A 26,929-nucleotide genomic window follows, 5' to 3' on the forward strand; every position below is an offset into this window, starting at 1 on the left:
CTCAGGGCTAAGGCAGCTGTGTCTGCTGCTCTGGCCGAGTAGGCCACTCTCGGAAATTGTTCACCAACAACCTGGGCACAACGAGTAATAAAATTACTGCTTTCCTGCATTTATGTGTGTCACTTTGTGGCTATACTGTGTCTATTGGACTCAGTCCAGTTTTTTAAGAGAAGTCCAGTTTTTTTTTAAGAGAAAAACTGGTTTGCTAACTGTTGAGTAACCAAGGGGAGTTCCCATTATGTACTTGCTGGCCATTTCCAGTGGTGGTGGGTGGGAAATACTAGAGAAAAAGTTGAAAATTTCTCCTTCAAATACTGCTTTTAAAAATGGCTGTTCTATGGAAGTCTTCATGCTGTAATGGACAATTAATGAAGTTTAATTCAGTTTTTTAAATCAGACTTCTCAGTTAAAAACATGCAGCTCTGTAAAATTTCTGTAAAATTGAGTCTTGAAAAGTAATCTTTTTTTACCAGTGAGAATAGTAGGTATTTGAGATGGCAATGTATATTAATATTCTGGGGGATGGAATGTGAGTATGACCAAATAAATGTCATCTTCAACGAAAGGGACAATTCTGAAACTTGTGTACTAGATTTTATACCTATGCTTAACAGAACTTTGGAAAGGAGGTTGAATTGTCTTTGGGACAGAGAAAGGGGTGACAGAGAATTTGAGAGTTCTCTTTTCTGTTTATACCTGCCTTTTATCATTAGTACAGATTTGTGATTGGAATGAGGAGAACTAGCTTATATGTGCTCCAGTTTCTGGCTTTGGAAAAAAGTTATCTCCTACAAGAATAGATAGCTTGTCAGGTTATCTATGTACTCTGTTTTTGAAGAATTCAGTTGTTGATAGCTGTGTATACACTAAAAAAGAAGGGATTTTAGGACTTACACTAAGTTTGTGAAGAAAATACAGAAATGACTGTAGTAGGGATGAGGACCTTAGTTGTTCAGTTTCCTGTAAGGGCAAGTGTTATGTCATAGTGTCATCTTTGGATGATGTAAAATAGCATATTGAAATGGTTGACTCCCTTCTAGCTGCTCCTTAGAAAAAGAATTCCTATGGCTTTTTCAAATATGAACTATGGAGAAGAGAGCATTTATTTCAGTGTCCTGAACTTGACAGTCCTGAGATACAGTTCAAGAAATTGTGCAAAGATCAACAGGGACACCTTGGACACAGAAGATTCAATAAAGATGACTTTAACAGTAATAGCCTCAAGATGAGGCGTATTCCCTGCACAGCTTGGGTGATGTGACACAATAGCTCCTGATGACATCACTGAGAGTTTCAGCTTCCCACTGTTGAAGAATGGCTCTGCTTTTTTTTTTTTTTTTAACTGGGTGCTGTATGTCTGCAGAGTAGCAGATAGCTCCTAGCTCCTGCTCCAAGATCCTGCCATTCAAACAGGGTGTCATGCAGTATTCTGCAGCGAATGCACACTGGTACTTGGCCTTTTCAGGAGGAGCTGAACAGGAAAATATAGTGAAAAAAGGAGATGGAAAAGAAGGGGTGAAAGAATATAAAATTAGGAGAATAGCATGAGAGGAAGACAAAAGTTTGATACAAATGTCTAATAATTGGTGCAAGATGAATCCACCACTATTTTCTGAATAATAGCAACACTCTAGGGCTGGAACCACTGCCTTGTTCCTGCAGGGTGTTCTCAAATGGCAAGGGTGGTAGCTGGGTTTATAAATTTCTAATGGCCCCCAAAGTTGGAATTTAGATTGAAATAGAGAATTTAGATTGTTCCAATTGCATAATCTTCATCTGTCAGATCAGACCTTAGGGTAGGCATGTACTTGCTCAGGAGTTAAACTTCCCTATTAGTAAACCAGTACTTTTATCAGTAGTAATTGACACCCTGATCAGCAAACAATACCAGCTCCCCATTCAGTACCTCTCCCTTAAGTCATTTAGGTATCACTGTCTTGTGCTGGCTGGTTCCTTGTGACAAGGCAACCCCTCAGAGGTTAGACAGGTATTCCCCTTCCTTCCAGGTCTGACAGTCTTGAAATTTGGATAGTTGCTGACTGTATCATCACTACAGCACATCCCTGGTCCTGTGGTACCTTCTTAAAAGGCACATGCTTTTTGGCAGCCAGAAAAGTGCTACAAATGGCTCTTGAGAGAAGGAATTTGCTAGCTTTTTCTGTGTCTGGAATTGCAGAGAAGTTGTATCTTTCTGGAGTGAGAGCTAATTTGTTTTTTTAAACTAATTAGAGAGAGGTTTTTTCACCCTGCTAAGATACACAGCTCTTGAAATATAACGGCAAAAGAAGGATTAGCTCTCTCCCATCTTCCCACTCTGTCATGATTTCTGAACCATTAGATGATTTGCAACCCCAGGAAGGCTGTGGGGTTTCACAGTTCCCTCTATTTTTAAGGTCTTTAAGACTCTAGGCATCATAATTTTTTTTTCCTTTTAAATAACCACTGTTTTTCAAAGACTAATTAAACCTGAGGCCTTTGAAAGACCTCTGAAGCTCCCTGTGCCTGAAGTGGAAATGCAGAGTCTTTTATTGCTGCCAAGTTAGACTAGGAAAATCATAATTTAAGGTCTACTCTAAAGCTTTGTGGTCAGTGTAGTCTTTACATTAATCCAAAATGTCTTGAATGTGCTTAAAAATACAGCTGCTTAATGAATGGGGATGTGTGACAATTTCCAATAATTTGGAATTGATTCACAAAGCAATGTAATATGTCATTAAAATTTTTCCTTTTTTAAAGATGCTAGAAATAAGACACTGCATAATTGATTTGCATTTCCAACTCTGACAATGCTAGGCATCTTTCCATGGAGTTAATAATGGCATTTATTTATACATGCATTGCACTTTAAAAGGCTGCCAAGATAAAAAGTATTAGAGGATTGTCTTCTTTTGACTCTCTGAGGAAGTCATCCCCACCAGGCAGATTAAAAGCCAGTTTGGAAGTTCATCTGAAAGCCAAGAGCAAAGGAGCACTTTAGCAATTCTTCTTGTCGTTTTAATGATTCATTATTCTACCAGCAGGACAAGTTCCTTCATTTTTGAAATGCACTGTGATGCCCAGGCTAATCATGAAGGGAAGTTATGCCTCTCTGCTAGCTTTTCCATTTCCTTCCAGCATAGCAGCATAAGTGGATGGATGCTGTGGGGGTTTCTGCAGGGCAGTAGCTTCCCTAAAGTAAAACCCTTTTGTGGTTCTTTGCTGGGCCTTGGAAGAAATGCTGCAAAGTAATCTCCTCTGTCAGCTTTTGCTTTCCCTTGAATTTGCCTCTGTTCTGCCTTTCCCCAAGGAAGCATTAGCTAAGGACAACCATCTCCACATACCCTGAAGAGATCTTCATGTGGTCCAAGCTGGACGTCCCTAAATCGCCATGATGTAGATACCTCATTTATCTGGCATAAATTACACTTGAATGTGGGTGTTATTGCCAAGATTTTGATAAATTCTCTTTGGCTACTGAAGAGATGTAGAAAATGTTTTTGCTGTTTTTCTCTTCTTAAAAAGTAATCCTCACTACACAAGCAATGAAATTGGGGAAAACAGGGAAAGGGGTTCATACGCATTGTCCTTGCTTTCTTGGCTGCCTCTATCTAAAGATAAGTCTGCTTCCATGTTAGCAGTTGAAAAATAATTAAAATCAGTCATTTGCTTGTGAAGCGGATTGGAAGTATTATCAAGCCTGAGACCTTATTTCTCATCTGCATTTGAGAGAAAAGTACCTCCTTGCATTCTGTGTAGGCAAGCAGTTATTGAGGTAATATGCTGAACATTCTTAAGCAAACTGGCAGTTTTCAGAGAACATCTGATGCAATTACATTTTCTATCAGAAGCATGGGGAAAATGCATCCCCTATTTAAATGTGTATGTTTATGTCTTCAGCCCTCTTCTGCACCGAGCCAAAGCAGCCTGTTTTCACCAAAAGTGATTAGAGTTACATCCATTCACTGTTTGCTTAGTAGGGTGAAAGGAGTCATGTAAATAGTATCCTCCACTGGATACTGGAGGGCCTTTTTTCCTCAAAGGGGAAAGACAGATTCTAACTTGCCAATCATCCCAAAGGGCAAAATTTCACTTCCAATCTAGTACAACTCTGAAGAATACTCTAGCCTCTTTGGACAAGAGGGTTGTCTCAGCTTTTCATAGGTCTGGATTGTTTTGCTATTTCAATAATTTTTGTAAGAATCTATTTATAATTTCACTGATGAAACAATTAAGGTTTGTGCTTTCATCAGCTTTTCACTAATTAAAACAAAGACAAATAGAGAGTTTCTATTTTTGATCTGCCTTTAGAGAATAAACTGCACAAGAAACTCAACTTACCTGCTCCATCAGCCAATGCTAATAGTAGTTATGCCGTGTGACATTGCCTGCAAGAAGCCCAACTCAACAAGTGAAGCCCACACACAGTTTCAAAGGAGAAGGCAGAAGAAGGTTGTCTATCTGTAAACCGCAAATTTGCATCTTGCTACTAAGTGCTTCGATGTGCTTTCTTCCTATTTCTGGAGGTATGACAGGGACAATGTTAGCAACATACTGGTTTAAAAGCAACCTGAAGAAATCCCAGCACCTTACGTTGTAAAGACAAGGTAAGCATTTATGCACAGATGAGAAACAGTAGCTGTGGCTCACTTTCAGAGTGTAAGTGGGTGGAGGTTCTAGGAATTGTTATTTTGTAGCTAAATATGACCTGCAATGTCTGCTACAGTTGAACAAGACGAGCAATGAAATTTTGCCCTTCGGGATGATTGGCAAGTTAAAAGCAGCCTTTCGGCTTTGAGGAAAAAAGGCCCAACTCAAGTCTAGGATACCATCTGAGATTTAAAAGATGTTCCTCAGAATATTTTGCTTTCGTGTTTACATAATTTTCATGTACAGAAGTAGGTTGGCTGGGTTTTTTTAATTCCCCCAGGGAGACATTTGAGTGTTGTAGTGAGAGGTACACATTTTTTTTCATGTTATTCCTATTTCTTCAGTTCTCACCACCAGTCTCCCTTTTGTGGATGCAAGAAATCTCCAAATAAATCTACTTATTTACTTTTTGAGTTGTTGTGAAAATCACAAAGAGACACTGCTGCTCCTCCCTCCTCTTGGTCCTATTTTCTATTCAAAATACAGAGCTGGTGTGTTTAATTGTTTGATGAACTCCAGCTATTCTGACCATTTTGCGTCCGCAGTCATTCTTGTGAGATAACTTCATTTTAACTCCACTGTTCACAAGTTGTCTATCCTTGTGGGCAGTACTCTGTCCTGAATCTCTGTGCTTGAGACAGCTTGGGGAACAGGAGACTGTCTAGTGTGACAGGTACCCAGCAAAAAAGCTTTTCGCCGCTTGAACAGATATTTTACTTACCTATTCGGTGAAGCTTAGAAGACTGTTCAGGGCGCCTACAGAGGACTACTGAATACAGCCTACGTGAACCTGTGGCCATGCAGAAAACAGCCCCATTTCAGATCCTTGCTGTTGCTCATGATAGTGTATATTCTAATTCACTCATCATGGGGAGGGTCTATCTCCTCTGCTAACTTGCAGCCTCAAAGTAGATCCTAGCAAGGAAATTCTTTTCCAGGCTTACTTGTTTGGCACAGTGCAGCAATCTCAGTAATACGGAGATGAAAACAAAAGTGGCATATGAATTTTGAGCCACTCAGTCAACCTCCCCACAGCAATAAATCCAATATTCTCAGCTCAATTTGAATTAACTTACCAAAGAGGTTTTTGGCTATTTGCCATTTATAATTCTTCTTTTTTTGTTTGAAGACATAAGTCTTAATTTTTATCTTAAAGCGTTTTTTCCCCCAAAACATTCTCTATTATAGTAGAGCAGATTTGTGCAATTACTTAATTATAAAAAGTGCTTTAGAAAATCAGTGGAGCCTTAGCTTATGGGGAGCTGTGCTTAAGTAAGAACAGAACCCTGAAAAATACCTATGCAAGAAGATGAGCGATATCCATGAGTTAATTTCTACCTTCAGTCCACCATATTGTTCTTCTCTGTCATGTGGAAGTCTGGGAAGTATCGGTAGCTTGAAGGTCCTGTCATCATGCTGTCCCTGCTGACTTGCTTCCAGGACATTAACAGTATATCACAGCATTAAACCCTCAGCTCTCTTCCAGCTCCTAGGTTTGCATGCAAGTGAATCAGATGAAAATTATGTGATAGGAAAACTGATTTATGTATTACAACATTGAAGCACACCTGTGACTCCCATTTATGTGCTTCAACTAAAGGCCACTGAAATCTCCTTTTGATTTCAGTGGTACCTGGATCAAGCCCTCAGTCTTGACCATCTGTGGGGTAGGTCCTGATAGAGTATGTTCTTAAGGATATGCTTCATTTCATCCCCATTTAATAAAGTAATTAAGTGTGTAATTAACTTGAGTAAGAGGTGAAGCCTATGCTAAAAATCAAGCATGAACTTTGCTGAACTGGGACATAAATACTAATTTACTTTAGAGGCTGTCCTCACTCAGCATCTGGAAAATAAGGCTTCTGCAGACACACAGACCTGGTGGATATCACTGTGCATACAGATCTTTTCAGACCAGAGCAATCTAAAATCCAACCATTTTGAAGAAAAACACTCTGACTTGTTTGTGCCTTGTCATGTACACAGGTCCTTCATTTTACAGTAAATGTGGCTACACTGCCTGAGTGTACTTAGAATGACAGCCAGTTATTTTGAAGTAAAAACTAGTAGACATTATTGATAAAACAGAAACGGTGTCAACGGTGCCTTAACACACTATAATTGCTTCTTTTTCAGTCCAAGTGGTTTGTTTTGTTCTGCAGTCCCAAGGACCTCAAAAATTTACTTCAGTAAGTACTATGCAAATGAATATTTCCACTAATAAAATATTAATGGACATCTGAAATGCAAAACGTGTACCTAAATTGCCATATGTTTGCTGAGGCATAGGAGCTCTATGTGTGACCTGAGCACATGAGAAGTAATTCAAATCAGCTTAGCACTAGCTGAGCTGGCAATCCAGAGAGCTATGAGGGGCTGCCTTGTTTAAATAAACTCGAACTTGCCAGAGACTAGAGGCACTGCTAAATGAGATACAGTGAATGGCTCTGTGGTGGCCTATGGAGTTAGGTCCTCCGCTTACTGAGTGTCTTGGAAATTGTCCCTTTCCACAGCAAAACCAGCAGAACCGGAGGTGTGCCCCACCCCAGCTGCTTTACTGCCACAGTCTGCTTCTTGCTTAAACTGCAGGTGAAGTGAAAATTTACCCAAACCAACAGACTTGACACTGAAACTGTTGCGGCACTGAGTAGGTTCTCTTGACATCACTGTGAGCATGGCAACCACATATATGGTGTTAATAACTCCTTAAATTGTTGCAAAAAGGTGTGATAAGTTCATCTATTAATACCCTGACAAACAATAGCAACTTTATCTCAGCTGATGTGGGAGGTCCTGTTACCCCCATGACTTAGACCTGTGGCTTTTGTGCTCTGTGGCACACCAAAGCATTGGTCTTTTAAGCACAGCTTGCAAAGAACTGTATTGCAAGAACTGTCTTTTTAATTGCAATGAAATGGCTGCCAAAAAAAGGGCAACTCATCACCTCATGTTTCTGGGATTTATACCCAAAATATCTTCAGATGGCTACTAAAACACTTTAGTGTTTCCTATTCAGCCTTGAAGGTCATTTCTGGTGTGCATAGGGAAAAGCAATATATGTTAACCATCCTCTAAAAACCAGACAAGATAAACAGTGATTTATTTCTTCCCTACTAAGAGTTCAAAAGAACTTAGAGTATCTGCCAGATTTTCAAGGAGGTGTGTTTTGGCAGTGTGGCTGAGATAAATTCAGATTGTAGATGAGCCCAAAGGATGAATATTTCTGCTGCTGAAAACAGGAGTGAGTGCATTGGATGCATATCATGTCCATGTGGCAGGAAAAAAAAACCTGTAAAATTTCCTTCTTGCTGAAATTACAATTCCATAAAATTAAAATGCCTTCAGCCCTTTCAGTATTGAGGCCAACTCTAATCGCTTCAGTAGTAGCATGACTTCTCTGGCCTCTGTAATACAATTCCTGATTTACTGCGAGAGATCAAGCTCAAGGCCACCGCAGCTCCATTTTACTACTCCATTCAATATATTGTCTATGTTGTTTATTAAATTGTCAACTATCACTGCACAGGCAATATCAACTGTGTAACTATAATTCCCATCTGTGGGTTTGGCACCCTACTGAATAGCCCTCTACTCACACTCCTCCCAGTAAAGAAAAAAAAGCAAAAAAATAAAGGGCCCCCAAGCCTGCAGCTTGATGTATTCTCACTGAAGAATGCTCAAGTTACCCTACCACTGGAGTATTACAGAAGGGGCAATCACTTCAGACAGAAAGACTGGGATTTAAAAGCTGGTGTCTTCAGTTTACCTGACTGAATTTGCTAGATTGAAAATGCAAGTGTGACTGAAGTCTCTTCTTCCAGCAGAACTAGATGGGCCATGATGAACAGCTGGAAAATGGCAACATCTCCAGTCATTACTACACTTCACAAAATGGACATCTCTTGTGGGCTGAGCTAGGCACCTAAGGGACTCCCTCCATGATCTTCTGCAGGAAGGCTTAGGCTTTCCCTGCCCACATCCCAAGCAGATGCGGGCTGCAGACTGGAGAGAACCCCAGAACAGCCATGTTAGGAGGGCAATAAGCATGAGTTAGTATTCTCAGCCTCCCAGCAGGATTACTAGGTCAGGTTTGGCACTTTGCTCCTGAGGACTATGCTCCTGGCTCCAAGTAGCTCATGTCTGGGAGACACAGTTCAGCAGCACCAGTGTGTGACATAGGTAGGATTGATGGAAGAGATGAACAAAGTGCCTGAACAAGCTGCCATCTCAGCTCCCACACCCCAGAATCCTGTAGAGTGTACATCCAATTCCCAGATGCTTTGTTCCCCTCGTTCCCTTCATAGGGATGATAGGCACATAGCTTGGTATTGTGAACAGCAGCATTTCATTTTGCTTCTAGGTATGGCATTATCAGTGTTACAACATCCAAAATGGCACTAAATATCAACATGTTACTTTGGATCTTCCCCAAGAACCAGAATTTGACTTTTTAAAAAATCATATTTTGTTAGGAAACATGTGTTAGGGGTCTATTAACCTCTCTACAGCTGACACTCAAGGCCGTGTGTGCAGCAATTGGTTACAATGCCACTAAACCTGGTAATTTAATTATGGGATGCCAGTCCTTTCTTCTCTGTTGTGAAGCGAACATAGTCATCACTTGTTTCTATTTTTGCATGAAAATGATTCATAATGTAGAATGTACTGTACTACAAAAGGGATGGAAGAAAATAGTTCCATGATACATGTTGGGAGACAGAAGCAATGGCTTGCTGCTGTGATTCACGCTTGTACTGCCCAGGCATTCCAAAAATGGTTTTCTTCACAATTAGCCACCAAATCTGTAAACCATAAAAGGAAAACCATCAGTTTAACAGCAAGTGATTCCGGACAGCTGCTTGAAAGAAAGGAAGGTGATAATTCATGGAGTAACTAAAATATCAAAATTACCTGGACATTTTCTCCTAATTAACTTTACAACCAGGCAGCCCACAGTGGCAGTCTTTTCTCTGAAACTGAAAAGACTTACTGCGCTTCAAAAATTGATACGGTCTGATGAGAGCCAATCCCTAATACTTACTATGGTGTGTCTGTGGCATAGTGCCCTCTGTGCAGCCGCTTGTTGAGGACAGGGGCACGTAAGGGATTGGCTGGACTGCAGCCCTGCTCCCCTGCCCACATATTCCCTGTGGAACAGACTTGGCAGAGAGAAGGCAGTGAGTAGGCTGAGCCCTGGCAGATTGCTCTTCCCCCAGCACAACAAAAAAGTGAAAACAACACTGCTGAGAGCACTCAGCTGGATGTCAGCTGAAATATGAAAATGTGGGTGTTGCTTCCCTCAACAAGCCTTTTTGCATTTTTGGGACCTCCTCAAGCTTGGCATAACTAGGTATATCTGAAGGACAACGTGCTCCTTCCAAGGTTTTTTATGAGGTCTGAGGATCTGTCATCTTTGATTAGGAGAAGTTTACAGTTACAAGACATGGTGAACTGGAGCTATAGCTAATGATGATGGTCTTCTTACAATTTATAAGCAGAATATTTATTAACACATGCATCCTGAGAGCTTCCATGCACTTGGGAATGACTCTGGGAAAACATATCTACAACTATTACTACAAAAACATGCACAATTTATTACAGATGCTAATTGACTTTTTTAAACCAGGATCAGCAGTGATAATGCTTGTGTATGTTCTGCCTTGTGCCTGCCATACCTAACTCAGCCATGGTCTTGGCTGTATTTCTTACAGTAGACAGAGAGCCCTTTTACCTTTCTGGGCTAAATCTATTTGCTGATCAACAATCTTGATGTGTCACTGATTTCTAGATATCTGATGAAAATGAGAAAAGGGTTTTTTTTATCCTGAGTTATCTATGCCTTGCCATATTTCTAATTCTAGATAAAATAGTACTTTTAAGAAATGAAATAAGCAACTACAGTTCCTCAGTTTCAAACTGTTTGTTTGAAAGTATAGCAAAGGGTTGTATTAATACCCATTATCATGGAGCAGACGCTCTCATTTAAGTAAAAACTAACCTTTTATTTGAAAATCCTTTAGGATCTCATTAACTGCTCCATGCCAGGGAACCTATTTTTGTAGGAGAGCCATTCTGAGTAAACAGCAACTTCCTAAATGAGTTACAGATACTGCCACTATACAATAATTTGCAGCAAACTATCTCTAACACTTCTAATGTTGTACTTGTAGCCTTGGAATTTCAGCCAGAATCTCGAGTGCTTTATGGATAAACTAGAGCTGCTTGGCTGCTGATTTGGAGAACACATTTACACTTTGTGTTTATTTTGCTGTGTAGCTGTTTTGTGCCAGAAATGTTCTCATCTGACCTCAAGCTAACAACTAGTTATAAATGGCATCTGTGCTGAGGTTTTTCATCGTATACGCTAAGTAATCTCATAAGCAACTGCTCCCCCTCTACATTTTATCATCATCACCATAATGACACAAACTGATGCACTAGAGCAGTGCCACTGTGTGTGGGGGCTAGCTTTTCAATTTCATAAATGCATATCGACATCCTGGGAATGGCTTAAAATACAGTTACGGTCAGTAAAAGGATTTTGTAAAAGCAATGGCTCTGTGTTCTATATTAATTCTGAATTATAAACATAGCAGAATATACACAAGTCCTACTTTCCAGATGTTTTCCTTATCCTGGTATTAACTGTTAGGAGAAAGCTCTGCGCTATTAGCAATCTCGGGTCTATTGCTTGATGTCAGCTGCTCCACATGTTAGAATTTTTCTTTGTCACTTCAACATTTCCAATATTCTTTTAATTAACTCCTCCCTCCAAAACAGTCTTTTAATAGTCACGATCCCAAGGGTCTGTGACTCAGGATTAAGGGCTCCTGGGATTTCTTTCTGGGGTCTGGCGTCCTGCGTCTGAAAGGACCTTTCTCACCAATCACTTTTACTTTATCATCCCCAAGTCAAATTTGCTGAACTTAAAAATTAAGGTCCCAATCTTCTGTTACCTCTTACTCAAGAAAGTCTCAGAACTTTTTGATTTAGCTCAGTGAGAAGGATCATGGGCCTCCAAAGACCAGTCTGATTATGCTTTTCCCCTTCCCTCCTGCTCATTCTTGAAAGCATAACGAGGTCTCTGAGGCTGCCATGTAGTCTCCCTGCAGCTGCTGCTGAGGGTCAGATGGGTGCTGCCCCAGCGGCTCAGGCTGCCACCACCACGCAGCAGGGACAGCCTGGAGCTCGGGCATTCAGCTACGACTGCCATGCTTCTGCCTCAAGTACTCCAGCCCCTTTCTGCAAGCCTCTGAAACTTGTTTTTGCAGTGCTTGGTCACTGCAGTGTTTGTTTCACCGCTTGAGTGGCATCGTGGCCTGTGGATTATGTCCATGGCTGTCTTCCCTCAGTAGCTCTGCTGCTTGCTTTCCCCAGCACACCAGAAACTTGAGTTTAGCAGGAAACCTTACTCTTCCTTGTTCCAACAGCCGAAAGTAATCTCCCCCTTGACCTTGCCTGACCATTTGGCCTTTTCTTTGATGAAGGAGAAGACGTATAATTTACAAACCATTCCCATGTGGCGTAAAAACATCCTCTAAAAGGATTTGTTCCTATCTCCCTCAGGGGACCAGTATATTTGAATGTGCCAAATGTATATAGAAATGTCTCTGCGAGCGTAAGAGAACCATGGCAAGCCTTGCCACTTCTCTGGGAGGCTGCTGCAAGCTGGTTGCAATTGGTGGCTATTGGCTGTGGTATTAAGGTGCTTGTACCTTCTTTCTTACTTCTCTTTTGAAGCACACATAACAGCTGTTACTAAGCAGCAGCAATTGAACCCTTGTCCTAGAATCCCATCAGTGAAGCAGTTGTAGAACAGCAGTATTTGTAATGGCAGGATGCAACAGATGCTCACTAGCTTGTAGGCTGGCACGTACTCTACCTACTTCCACAGCCATCTAAGGTCAAAATGCTTCAAGAGCCAAGAGAAATCTATTAATATCATTCTAAGTATCGTGGCTAAGGTTCAGGTAAGGAGAGCCTTAAGATGGTGTTCAGACAAGCAAAATTCTCTGTTTCCCATCTATATTATGACAACTAATAATCTGCTTTTATGGGTAGTCATTAAATGAATGATGAATCAGTATCAGTGTGGTTTATATGCTGTGCAAGTAACAGTAATGGTGGATGTGAGATCTGCCAAAACTGTGGTCTGTTTTGGACAGCTGACTTTTCAGAATTCTTTTCATTCATAAACCTGCTTTCTTTAGTCATCTGCAACCTCTGTCACGCTTTTCCCTTGTTGCCCATTCTTTTTTCCTCTTCTCTGTTCTGTCCATAGGATTATACTCGGCATCCTACCCACTTCTATTTCAAACTTGCCAACTTTGATCTATCTGATCTTTTGTTCTAGCTGACCAACACGACAAAAATTATGGCACAAAACTTAGGGAAAATGCTGCTGAAGTTTGAGAAAGAAATCCAGTAAGCTTCCTTCTTTTATAATTACTTACTGTATTTTGTGTTTACTATTTGTCATAAGGTTGATCTTTAAAATACAGGATTCTAAGCCTCCCATCCTAGATGACAGGAGTATTTGATGGCACATTCATTTATTCAGGATGATGAAGGCTAATTCTTTGTTAGACTGCAAAGGAAAGACATAATGCAGATTTTTTTACTGTGCATCTCATGACATTTTATATTTAAATGGGACTTATGTGGTTCATGAATTGGTCTTAAATCATCTACATACTGTCACTAAGCATTTTCTTAACAGCTGTTCTTTCCTTTAGTTAATTACTTATCAAATGTCAAAATGTGATGGCTGAGTGAAATGTCCTGTTATCTGAGCAAACCCTAACTTAACAATAATTTTCTGCAGACAAACAAAATTAAGTGCTACATGAAAAATCACGAGACATTGTGACTGCACAAAAGCTTCATTTTTATGCCTGACTAAACCTGACAATCAAAAAATAAGGGAGGGGAGCAGGGAATGAATAAATATACATTGCCCTACCTAATGGTTATCAACAGGCTCAGGATGGACCTCAGCTGCTATGATCAAGTTGTGGGCTTTTTCTGGAGACAAATATAAAATCCTTTTATGGAAGATTGTTATTCAGAATTGGCTGGTAGAAGTTGTTGGGACTTTTTTCAGATGAGTATTCAAAAATCTGCTCATATTCAACAAAATGTATGTTTTCATACAAGATGGGACTAATTACTGAAACTTCTGGAAAAGCAGACTTGACTGTAATAACTGACCAGCATTACCCATATCTTCTGTGTCTATAAAATTATTATTTGGGTTTGGTATGGAATGGGGTTGAGGATTGAATTATCTGTTCCAAAATGTAAGCTTCAGCTCATTTTCCCGTAAAAAAATAGCATAGCCATTAGAAAGAAACATATAAATACAAAGAAAATGTATTGCATAATATGCTAAGGCTATTTTGGTGTGCTTTTCCTCTTCACAGAGTTGCTATGTATTTTCTTAATGGCAGAGATCAGCTTCCAAATATGGCTAGGAATGCCTTTTCTGGATTGCTTTTGATTGCTTTGATTGCAACCATTTCAAGTTTGGGCTTAAAATGAGGTAAGAGTATGTAGAGGAAAGCCTGAGTTATGGTGTAGTTTGCTGTCAATGTCTACAAACAAGTGATACGGATAGGACTTCAGTTTCATATTAAGAGGAACTTCCCTAAATAATGTTCCTTGTAAGTTCTTCTCTAACCCTGAAATGACAGGAGATGCTAAAATAACATGAGAGTTTTATACCAGTGTCTATCAAGTCTAATCTAATCAGAAATAAGCCTTTAATGTGTCACTGACAAAAAAAAATAAAAAGAAAAAAGTGAGGCCAGAATCTTGTTATATATACCAAAGCACTTTAGCTCAATAGGATGAGTCTACATTTATTTTAAACCTTGCAGTTATTTCTGTGAATGAAGAGGGGGATCAGAGTATCTCAGGAATGAAATCTCTGCAGCTCTGCTCTGGAAAGTGTAGCTCTCATTTGCACACCTAAAGCCCACCAGTTAAAAAGCTCTGGGGAAAGGAGCAGAAAGCCCCAGCTGAGCCCTGCAGCAGCTCGAGCTGTCCAGCAAACAAAGGCAGGAGAGCCATGGTAGAAAAAGGATGAGAGGCAGTGTTCGCTCTGAGGACTGGAAAAGAAGGTACCAGGATGTGCTGCCTTAGTCTGGGACTGTGTTAACTCACAAAATGTCAGTGTAACTCCCTGGAGAGAGAAAAGCAAGAAAGTAGTATAAAAAGGGGTTATATCCCTACCAGGCATTCACAACACCAGGCAGGGGAAACTGAAGCAAAGGGTTGTTTCCTGAAGCGCTGTCAGCAGCTGTATTTTCCTTCCATTCTATATTTAAAAAGGAGTTTATTTAGAACTCTTGTGTTAGTTCTTTTCCCTCCCTTCTTTGCCTGTTAAAAGGGAAGTGTGGCCTATCATGGCATTTCAGGGAAGACATTTTCTTTTCCAATGCCCTGAGCAAAAGGAAATCTTTCTCTTTTTTCGTTGCTAATTGTACCTAAGAAAAGACTTGCATCTACTGTTTATAAGCAGCAAATTATTCTGTGAAATCTGACTGCAGTCTAAACAATGATGAAAAATTTAGGAATTAGTTAGTAGTGATGCACGGGAAGATAATGAAGTTCTCAACTTCTTGTTTATATTACAGCATCCATATGTAATGTTTGATAATGTATTTGCTGTGACATTGACACGATTATCTGCACCAGTTAAAATTTATAATCAGCTGTGATTGGAACACTGTTCCATGGCAATGAGTTATTCGCAAGAAGAAATGTTCCATTAATCAACCCAAGAGACTAAAGGGCAGGGTTTAAAAAAAATTAACTGCCTACAAGTGCTAATGATGTTTTTAAGCACTTTTTTTTCCTGGTGTTTCTTCAAAATGCTCGCTTACTTTGAAACAAGTATTCATAGGAAGTTTCTTCCTTGTGATTGCCTTCCTTAAAAGTGCTTGCATCAATGAAAATAGAAATATATATATATATATATATATGAATATATAAATAGTATGGAGGACTCAAAAATTAAGACAGTTTTTTAAAGAGTTATTTGAAAATGGTCAAGACCCTGAACTGAGAAATAATTGTCTCCTTTTACTCTAGGAACTACTAATTTGGCATATACACTGCAGAATGTTTTTCCTCGGTTTAGTGCTCATTGTGTGAGCTGCGCCAACAACTTGCAGGATGTGTGGCACACTGTAAAGCCAGGTTGCTAGAAACCACTGTGTAAAGTGAATGCTCTTCATCAGCATCACTGCTCATTCCTCATTGCTTGATTGGGGTGATCTTGTGCTTCCCAAGTGCTATTACGCATGCTGTTTGTTTAAAAAATCAAAGCAGCAACAAACTTTGAGTGCATCAAGATGATTCACATCACAGCTACTGGTGCTCAAAATATTGTGAGCTACATATGGTAAAGAATACACTTTAAAGGTTTTTATCTAACACCAAAAGTCTTCTGTTGTTGATGGGCAATGTAAGGTCTGTGAGTCACCCACCACACTTCATTACCACGGCTAATAATTGGAGAAAATGAGCTCCCCACGGAATCTGTTGTGTAATGTTGATTTCAATAGGTCCTTGCTCAAGCCTACCCTTGTGCATAACGTGAGGGCACCTAGTATCTCTGCCACATGCATAACCCCAGTGATTTCATCGTGAGTGGAGTATGGAGAATTGTGAAAGCCTGCTCCACCAAAGCCAGCGGTAAAACCCGCCCTGCCTGCGGGGAGGACAAGATCTCACCTGCAAGGTCTCTCTCTGCTCAGCTCTGCCAACTGAGAGATGAGACTCATGGGCCCAGTGTCCTCTCGTGTCCTCACTGGGTGAATAGGGTAAAATGCTTGCCAGCCATGCTGGTACCAGTCTTGAACTCAGAGGTGCTCTTTTATCTCTTTGAGTCACAGGTGCTTTGTGTTCACTTTTATGTAATCTGACATTTTTGTGTCTCAGGCTGAATCCTACTTTCGACCAAGTATTTCCACAAATAAGTATGAGTTCCAATCCCTGCTTCAAATCTATTAATGCAGGAAGAAAATCTTGCAATCACTGTGCTGGTGTGCAGAGGTGCCAAGTTTTGCCTAGCCGATGGTCCCCTGGACAGCGAGGGGGCTGTGTGTTCCTCCTGGGAGGGCTGGCATTGAGGGGGCAGAGCAACACCGGGGGCAGGATCCCTGCTGCAGCTCATTTGTAAAATTGGCCTCACAGTGCTGTGACTCAGCTGGTTTTATTTGTGGCAGAAATGTAAACGTCTGGGCTATGAGGCAGCTGCTACACAAAAAACTTTGTTCAGCAAGCTTAGGAACACAAAGCTGCCGTGCTGTTCAGGTACATAAGTCCCTGAATTTAATTCAGATTTTACTCCTAGCTGGGGTTGTTCATCCCCTCTGTAAATGAAGACATCTTATTTGGGTAGTCAGCATGGTTTTAGAACAGATCCTCAGGTTAGAAAACTTTGACCTCAAGTTTTATTTACAATTCAGGACTCTCACGCAAATTGCAACACAGAGTGGGGGCGGGGGGAAACACAACATCTGGTGGGGTTTTATAGCTTCTACTCTAATGCATCATGGCAAATCCATTTAAGTAGGCTGTACAAAAACATCATCACTTCTGCTTAATTATAAATCTGTTGCATATCATTTTGGGTTTTGAAAATGAATATGAATAAAGAGACTTACCTCTAATCTATATTGATCTCTATCAAGAGATGAACAGATGATGAACTTAAACCATCCAGTTCTATTCCAGTGCATTTCCCATCTGTACAGAAATGGAAAAATGTTTACTGTAATTAAGACCTAACACTTCAAGTAAACAATTATGGTGGTGAGAGATTAAAAAAAAAAAAAACAGTAAAAAGCAAAATCACATGTGAGAAAATGTCACTACATTTTGCCGAGGTCAGCTGACCCCAGAATACAGAAGGCAGGACATGTGCTCATCAGTTTGAGTAATGGGTGTGTTCTTCCTCTCGGCAAAATGCATAAAGGTGAGCATATTGCTTAACAGCTTTGTCTCCTCCAAAGTGGGGATAATAACTTTCTAAAATGTGTCTGAGAACACTGGGTTGGTTTTTACGCTGATGCTGTATTAGTCAGAAGAAACAATCACTCATCTTCCAGGTCTATCACTGCATTGGGAAACACACACAACTAGAGTGCTGGGGAAGTGATAGAATTCAAACATATGAGAGGCAAAAAGGCAGATGACACTCATCATAAAGTGCAAAGGCCAAGAGGGCATTAACCCCTGTTCCTTGTGTGAAGATTTTTGCTGACTTAGGTTTATAAGTATCACAACATCTTGAAAATTCTGTCTGCCAGGAAAGTATTTACTGCTTTCAGTAGCTGAAGAATCCCTCAGTAGAATGGTGGAATCGTATGTGACCTGGTTGTTACTTGTGAGTCCTGTAATCTGTCACTCTTGTCTGGCTGGGTTTGGAGAAAAAAGATCTCTATTTCCTCTACTTTCAACTCCTCCTCACGCGTCTGATGTAACTTCTTTGTGAAGTATCTGAACAAATAACTTGATGAACATGACAACCATAGGGATGATGCACATCCAGAGGTGGATCTGGATGTACATCCAGATCTCAGTGACTATGGGCTTAGTCTACTTAGCCCGCTGTGAGAAGGAAACACGAACAAGGATGAGACACCATTTTCAGCTTAGCCAAGGATAAGAACAACCCAGACTTCCTTTTCAGCTGTAATTTGAATTATCACCAGTGTCTGGATGCTCAAGGTAGCCCTGGGTCCAATTAGCATGGGCTGTACTCCATCCACACCTCTGAATAGCCCTTTCTTTGAGGAATGTATTTAGAAAACTGCAAATCACAACCCAATGATTCTTTTTCCAGAAACAAAAATCATCACAGTACATTTATTTCTTCCTTGGAGAAGGAAATATATACACAGCTCTATTTTATTCCTTATTTCTGAAGCAGCAAGAGATAATTATCTTATTTCAATGTCCTATTCCAGTTACATCCTGCTTTACAATCCTATAAAATTCAAAATAACATGAAAAATCCTTAGATGCCTATATTGTGTTATACGTAAAACTTTGTGCATTTAGAGCCAAAAAGTTTAAAAAGAAATCCAGTGTAATTTGTTTATGCTTGCTTACTTGCATTACTTTTCAGCTTGAATAATACCAATTAGATGGTTTATGATTATTTCACATTGAATTTCACTGCAGGCTCCCTCTGCACCAGCACAGCTCTTCAGTGGTTCACTGGTTGCAGATCCTGTGGGGAGAAAAATTATTTCTTTGTTGAAAGATAAAATTTAGTCTGGAATTTGTTTAAATTGCTGCTGCCTCCTGATCAAGCATGGACTTTATCAGAGACTCAGTAACATGTTGGCCCTGATACTTTGGATGGTATGGATGCTGTGGCAAACCTCAGATCCGGCTTGGAAATCGCTGCAATGCCAAATAATTAAATCCCCGATCCACTGAGTGCCAGGAGCAATAGGTAAAAGAAAGTAAGGTTAAAAAGGTAAGTAACTGAAGTAAGAGTTTGAGTGCAGTGACTTAGCCAAGAGCCAAGGAATCCCATACTGGCTCATGTTCAGGGAGTGACTGGAGTCCCGTTGGCACACAGCACACCATGGCCTGGTCACTACTTCCACTGGGGAGGTAACAAAGGGCTGCTTGCTTTTTAAAATGAGTTCACTCTCAGCCTGTGTCTCATACTGAGCCTTTTGCAGAGGTTGGTGCCCACGCTTCCCTCTAAGAATGCGAGTCGGTGAATGGAAAACAGGATTGTGTGTGCTTGTCAATGAGCAAATCCAGAGATCTTCCTGGACATGTTTTCCTGGACTTTCTGTTTGTTGGAGGCAGCATGGCTCAGCATGGCTCACCGCCCATGCCCAGACCATGGGCAAGTAATTTCATCTTTCTGTTATTTTGGCTTCCCCACACATCAGCAGAGATAATGACCTCTCGCCTCTAATGGCTGCTTTGGAGGTCACAATGACAATGGCTACTCAAGGCATTAGTCATGGATCTAGACATGGCACAAGAGAGCCTGGGCTCTTATTTTGATCTTTCAGACCCTTTTGCAACACAGCATTCTTAAAGGAAGTCCTTTTCTAATAGCCCTGGAACTTGACCGCTCATTTTCCCCTCCTTTATCTGGTATTTCTTGGTTTTGACTTGTGTGGGCAACAACAGGGCCCGGAAGCTATGCACCCACAAGGTGGTTTCCCAAGCAGCATCAACCCTTGCAGGCTGGATGGGAGCATGTCATCTTCATCAACTTGCAAAACAGCATCAGGAATGCAAAGGAGGAGGGCAATGCCACCTCTCTCCAGACACGATTTCTCACCTGGGGGAACCTCAGAGGGGGCTCAGAGGAACTACAAATGAAGACAGAGTTGTAGGCCAGGCAACTCAGAGGAAGAAAAAATATTCAGGGGTGTGGGAAGAAAGGCAATTGAATAATTTTTCTAAAAAACCTGAACAGCCCTCTGGCAGAACAAGTAGAAATAAACCTGAAAAGAAATTGCAAGAAACTACAATTAGGTAAATTTTAATCAGAAAAGAAGGCTCTAAAGTTAAGGTAATGTATTTCCTGATGGCAATAGAAGAAGGTGAAAACTCTGCATATTTTATTTTCTGGCCTGATTTTGGGGTTGTACTCTAGTTTATGTATAATTTAAAGTTTTGACTTCAGTGGGAATACTTGTGTTCTGAGAGCCCTGCGTGTGTGTTATGTGTCTGTTGGAGCCAAGGGCTCTGGTGGGAGCAGTGCTTTCTGTGCTGGTTAAGGTTGCTAAAGTGTTTTTAATGCTATTTTTGCTCTTTCTCTGGCGCTTACTATTGCTTACAGCTTTCTGAAACTTTATGTACTGAGCTGAACTCTTCCAGATGGTTTCCTTTTGGAACTGGTTTCATGCATGCGGGCAAGAGAAAAACCAGTTCAGCCATTTTAAATCAGGAATGGCCTTTATTTCCACGCGCTGCTTTTAAATAGTTCAGAAATTCTTTCTAATCCATACAGTCGTTTCCAATTAGAGGTCAAACTTGCAAGGTGTAAGAACCCTCTCTCCTGAGACCTGAAAAACCGAGCACTTCACAGATGTAAAGTTTACTTTTATTTGATTTGCCTTTTTTTTTGTTTTTAATAATTTTCTTGAAGCAGTCCTAAAAATGCAGAATGCATTGTTCATCAGCTGATGCAGTGTGCCATGTTCCCAGTGAAGGTGCAGTTTTAGGTTTCTGCTTAGGTGAGTGAAATAAATAATTGGGTCCTAATACTGCAAGCGCAGTTGGACATGGCCAAGGGAAACTACAGAATAAGCTTTTGAAATTAAAAAATGGTACATCAGTGTAGTTCTCCTCTATGGGAAGCTGAGCAAAGTCTTGGAAAACTTTGCATTAACAGAGAGGCGTTGGTGAGACAGGGTATGTGTTTGTCAATGACAAGCAAAAGCAAGCAAGAGCCTTCCTGAAGGTGTTTTATTTATGTGGCTCCTGGTGATCCTCAGGCAGGAAAAGCTTTCTACAGAGTGCCGTGGCTCAGACTCACTCAGGAAACACTGAACTGGTTTTAAAAGACAGTCAAATATTCTGCTCTTCATTTGGCAGTGGAATCTGCAAGGTGGCTTCGGTGCCCCATGCGTGGCTACCTCATCTGCTGACCGGGGTCAGCAGCACCTGTGCCCTACTGAGGTACTGTTCCAGGAAGGTGTTCAGCTGCTGAGAGAGGGAAAATCCCTTCTTCTTTCAGCTGATGCTTCACATCCTTCTCTGGCGGCACAGTTTCCTTAGCAGAAGTGAAAAGGGTCACCCTGGTACTCTGGGTGAAATGGAAAGAAAAGTAGTGTGGACGCTGAGGTGTGCCATGTGCTCAGGCCACCATCCAGAGGGTGATGCTTCCTTAGGAGCAGAAAGATGAGCGTGGCCAGGAGTTGTCACCCTGCACAGGCAACCTCTGTGACCAAGTTACAGCAACACAGAAGCATTTCCCCCTCATTTCACTTGTCTCTCACGGCTGTCCGAAATCTTCCTCCCTGTGGAGTTCCTCTTGGCTGGTGTGATGCTTTCCACCGAGCCAGAAGAGGAGGTGGGTTCCCCTGGTACACCCAAAGGAAAAGTGATACTGTTGTGTGTCATTGCTTTTCCATACGGAAAGACACAGGAGGAGGAAGGTGGAGGCAGATGGGTGTGACCTGCCTCGAAAGAGAGCAAGGCCAAATGAGGGAATACGGGGGTGGGAGAGCCACCCTTATCAAGCATCATGAATCGCTTTCATTGCGACACATCAAAGCAGAAAGCTTTAATATCTTCTGGTGTTTCTTGCTACAGGAAGGATTCAGAAGAGTTGGGGAAATCCTGTGCAGACTTCCCCCAGCATGAGTGGGACTGGTATCTGTTCTTGTCCCTGGGATGAAGGATGCCTTTGCATCCCATGAAGTATTTGCAGTGATGTAATTGGCTCTGGTAATCAGTAGCTAGCTAAGGCTGTGAGATAAAATAGAGTGGCTTACTGCACATAGCACGTGGGAGTCATTTTAGACACTGGCAGTAGAGTGGTTGAGCACTTACCAACCACTTCTGCCTGTGCCCTGCTTCCCATTTCTGCTGTGTGGTGCTCCTAAAGGGGCAAGGGAAGGGACTTGCTGCTGATGTCTGTGTGCTGCCCAGCTTGCCTCCAGTTCTGTGCTGGTGCTGAGGAAATGTAAGTTGTATTTCAGCCCCCTGTGCCCTAGTGCTGATCTGTGGACAAATTGTATTCCTAATTTCTGTTAGCAAGCGCAGGCATTATCTGCTTCAGCTGTAAACACTGAGAGAAAGGTCCTTGTGGCTTTACAGCATCTAGTTCAGGGTGAATCCAACCCTGAATCAGACTTTGGACTGTCTTGAAATTGGAATAATTCTAAAGGTCATTTCTCTTGTGGAGGTTGGGAGAAACTTGCTCCCAAAAGAAGAGGACAGCTTAGGCAGCCATCTGCTGTGTTGTGAGCACTTGTGAGACAGCCCAAGATTACCTTTTTTGTCAGTCCCTGTACCAGATTCCTTTGTGCTCCATGTAAATGACTGGGACAAAGTGTGTGTAGAAGGGTCTGATTATGCCTACAAACTGCAGGCCACTCCTTAGTGTCGGGAAGTGCAAAGGTTCCTTGACTTGCTTTACTGCCAGACCTGCCAGCTGCTGTTAGGACACATCTGCCTGGGAGGTCCTTTGCTCTTCTGGTACATGGAGAACATGGGAGATCTTTCAAGAGGCATTCAGAAATGCTAGTTCAGAAAATAAAGTGAGGATTCTGCAGACAGTCTGATCCTTTCCATGTTTGCAGCACTGTTAATTAGGTGTGTCCCCCTGTGGTCAGCAGGGTGTTAACACCAGAGTCAGCAAGAGCCCTGCTGCTGCTTGGTAGCACATTCAGTGGCCCAAGGAGCTGCTGTCCTTCCTGATAAGTGTCCTTGGCCTTGACTTTGTTTTCTAGGAAAGATTCTCTGATCCCCCTATGATCCAGTTCTGAAGCTCCCTTCCCCCTCCAGCCTGCTTGCCCCAGGGTGGAGAAGTCAATAAGTGTAGGTGCTTGTGTGTTGCCACCAACACTTCAGCTATTGTCAGCTGAAGACAGCTCTTGACTTGTGCCAGGTTAAGGGCTGGCCTTTGCTCTCAGGTTACCTCCATGTGAAAGGATCTGCCGTGCCTGATTTAATGAGTGTCTGTGAGAAGCAGCTACACTGTCCTCTCCTTCCCTGAATGGAAGGAAAAGACCAATGAATAACTCAAACCTGCAACCTGATCTGCAGGTTTATTGCCACCAATTACGTTTTCTGCTGCTGTAACCCTGGGGTTCCCCTTGGAGTGGGTGAGGTGGTTCTGCTGTTCCCTCGTCTCCCCGTGGTCTGTGACACTGGTATTCCCACTGTGTAGTGAAAATACATCCTCTGATGGGTCTAAAACAAACAAATACCTCTCTAAAATGGTGTTGAGTAAAAACTGATAGAGATTGATGCCTGTGAGCTTGGGACAATGAACCTCCTTGTGTGGCTGTTTGTCTGAAGGTGGCTCCCATTGTCCTGACGTGGCTGCTGGGAAGGCAGCAGGGGATGCATGGCTGACTTTTCTTTGTAGTTGCTTTCAAATATTTATCTGCAGGAGGATAATGGGAGAGCTGTGTTTCCTCTTGTCGTCAGAATTTCAGAAAGGATTTTAATCCCCTGTGCTCCTGCTGCTCGTGGAGCCCTGACAAAAAGTGGCTTGATGCTGTGGTACAGGACTACCGCTCCTTCTTAATGGCCCCCAGCAGGGATGTACTTGGACTTGACAGACTGAGAAGCATAGAGGGAAAGTTTTGGGAACTTGACTGAATCTGCTTTTCTGAGCCACGGGGTACAATGAGTGAGAGCTAATAGGGGCTCCTGCTCTTTCTCCTCTTTTTTTCCCCCTGTGTTCCTCCACTTCCCCTTTGAACTGGTGAGAAATTAAGTGAAGCTGGAGGATGCACAAGTCTTGACTCCAGTGTGAGATGTAGGTGTCCAGCACATCCCAGCAACGAGCACCGCTTTCCTTCTTGCCAGCATAGCCATTAATGTGAGCTTGCTTTAAGGTGCTGTAGACCTGACTGCAGCTTTTGTTCCAAATGCTTATGACTTATGAAGGGTTTCAAATGTATTGTTAAAACCTGGTTTAAAACCTCAAAAGCTGCCACAGGTCTGGTGTACTGCTCAGTTTTAAGTCAGCGTTGAGATTACACTGCTTGATACTCTTTACGACAGGTCTGTCCACAGGGACTTCCTTAACTTGCTGTCTGCTGATCACTGGTAAGTGCCTCATATTTCCTTCAGTCTGAAGGCCTTCTCTTCCTTTGCTGCATCTCTGTGTGGGCAATTAAGAGTTTTATTGTGCCTTTGGAGGTAGGGAGCACTGCAGCAGCTGGAGCATCACATGCCTGGCCTTTGCCTTAAGGATGGCGTTATAGGCTGTGTCTAGCAGAGGCAAGGATCATGCAAGGCTGCCTTCTCCTCCCCAAGCCCTCCGAGTGACAATGTGAGCTCTTATAAAACCCAGTTCAGCCATGACTGTGCAGCTGGGGGCAGAACCTGCCTCTGCTTCTCAGAGTGCCCCTTTGGTGAGCCACAGGTGATGCTGCGCTGCAGGTGCACAGGGAGCAGAGCTGAGCGTGTATTGCTGCGCTGTCCATGCTGCAGGGGCACCCACGTTTCCCCAGAGCAGGTGAGAGGAGCGGCTGCAGCTTCCTTCCACCGATCCCTGGTTTTTCACAGCTGCTGCACCCCCTTTATTCCATGCATCCCACCCCTGCGCTAAGCAGGAGCGCGATTCTTCTCCCCTGAGTCCAGACATAAAGTGGAATTCGTCTCTCTAACAGCCAAGGAAAGGCTCTTTCAGGTGCAGAAAGCTGCTGTGAGCTCTCCGGGGACCTTTCTGCAGAGCAGCCACCAGCTGCTGGGGCTCAAGGGTACAAGGAAAAGAGAAGAGCCCATGGGATCACGCGTATTTCCAGGCCCAGTTATCACATAGCTGTGTGGTGTTACACTGCACTGTGGCTCACTGTGGCAAAGTACAACCTGGTGATGGGAAGGGAAAAAATTCCTCTGTGAGATAACTGGAGACTCCTGACCGGTCAGGGACTCCTGACCTTGGACTGTCAGGTGCAACCCAGTTTGAGGTACAATACCGGGGTTAAGCTTTGCTCAATTAACTGCTTGATAAGATAGTGGGTTGATAGATGCCAAGATGGCATCTAAAATCATATATAGGATTGTGTGGGGTTTTTTCTAAAACAGGGCTGTTGATCAGTATGTGCACATGCAGCAGTGTGTCAGGGGAACACCTAAGGCTCTCTAGATAAACACATCACTCCTCTCCTCGTGGGAGGAGCAGCCACAGAACTGCATCACACCGAGCCCTGCTGGGTGCTCCTCCATCTGCAACCTACTTGGTATGCAAAGACACCTTCCTGCAGGGAAAAGGCTTTGATTCACCCAGGTCGAGATCACTTCATCAGCATTGCAAAGGTGCTGAGAGCCTGCACGGCAGATACCCTTCTGCTCGGTTTGATCATCTGCTACATGTGTGATCCTAGCAGAGATAATTTGGAAAGGTGTGTTTATTGCTTTGCACTTAGCAGATAGGGATATGCCTCACAGTTGCACAAACATGCCCTTGGCTAAAGTCTGTTGCTAAGCAATAGTTTAAGATAAGGAATATATACAAATTCCCAAATGTTCAAATTTTAGGGCTTTAGGTATTCACAGGAGAGAGGCATAGCAGCATCTTGCCTTTGTCCACAGCCCCCAGAAAGAATGTTCATCTTTATTAGCCTGGGAACAGCATTAAATTGTAAGGATCTGCTTTGTGTTCCCCGTCCTGCAGCCAGCTGCAGTGCACAGCAGAATAAACAGGTCGGATGAGTAACCAGCTGGACTTCTCATCTGACAAGGTACAGAGAAAGGACAGCTCCTTCTCCCTGTGCCTTTATTTATGGCAGACTTTTGCATATGGAGATCATAGAATCACAGAATAGTTTGGGTTGATAGGGACCTTTAAAAGTCTTCTAGTCCAACCCCTCCTGCAGGGAGCAGGGACATCTTCAACTGGATCAGGTTGATCAAAGCCCCTTCAGCCTGACCTTGAATATTTCCAGGAATGGGTCATCCACAGCCTCTCTGGGCAACCTGTTCAGTGTTTTACCACCCTTGTTGTAAATAACCTTCTTCCTTGTATCTAATCTAACCCTGCCTCTCCTTCAGTTTAAAGCCATTCCCTTTGTCCTGTTACTCCGTGCCCTTGTAAAGAGTGTCCCCCAGCTCTCTTGTACCCTGGAAGGTGCTGTAAGGTCTCCTCGGAGCCTTCTCTTCTCCAGGCTCAACAACCCCGACTCTCTCAGCCTGTTTTCACAGGAGAGGTGCTCCACCCCTCTGAGCATCTTTGCGGCCCTTCTCTGGACTGGTTCTGCTGGGTCAACGTCTTGTGTTGGGGGCTCCAGGCACTCCACTGGGCTCTCACCAGGGCAGAGCAGAGGGGCAGAATCCCCTCTCTTGTCCTACTGCCCACACTGCTTTTGATGCAGCCCAAGATACAACTGGCTTTCTGGACTACCAGTGCACATTGCCAGGTCATGTCCAGCCTTTCATCCACCAAATGATGGGGAGGAGCCAGAGCCTTTCACTTCTTCTCTCTTTCTCTCTCTCTGCTTCTGTGCATGCTGTCCATGTGGCCCTTGTAGCTACAGGTCTCCTCGGCAGTGTGTCTGTCACCCACCTTGTTCCACTCAGCCAGTGAGTCACTTCATAGGCAAAGGGGAACTCCTCCAAGGTG

Source organism: Motacilla alba, chromosome 3 (genome assembly GCF_015832195.1).
Source record: "Motacilla alba alba isolate MOTALB_02 chromosome 3, Motacilla_alba_V1.0_pri, whole genome shotgun sequence".
NCBI lineage: Eukaryota > Metazoa > Chordata > Aves > Passeriformes > Motacillidae > Motacilla > Motacilla alba.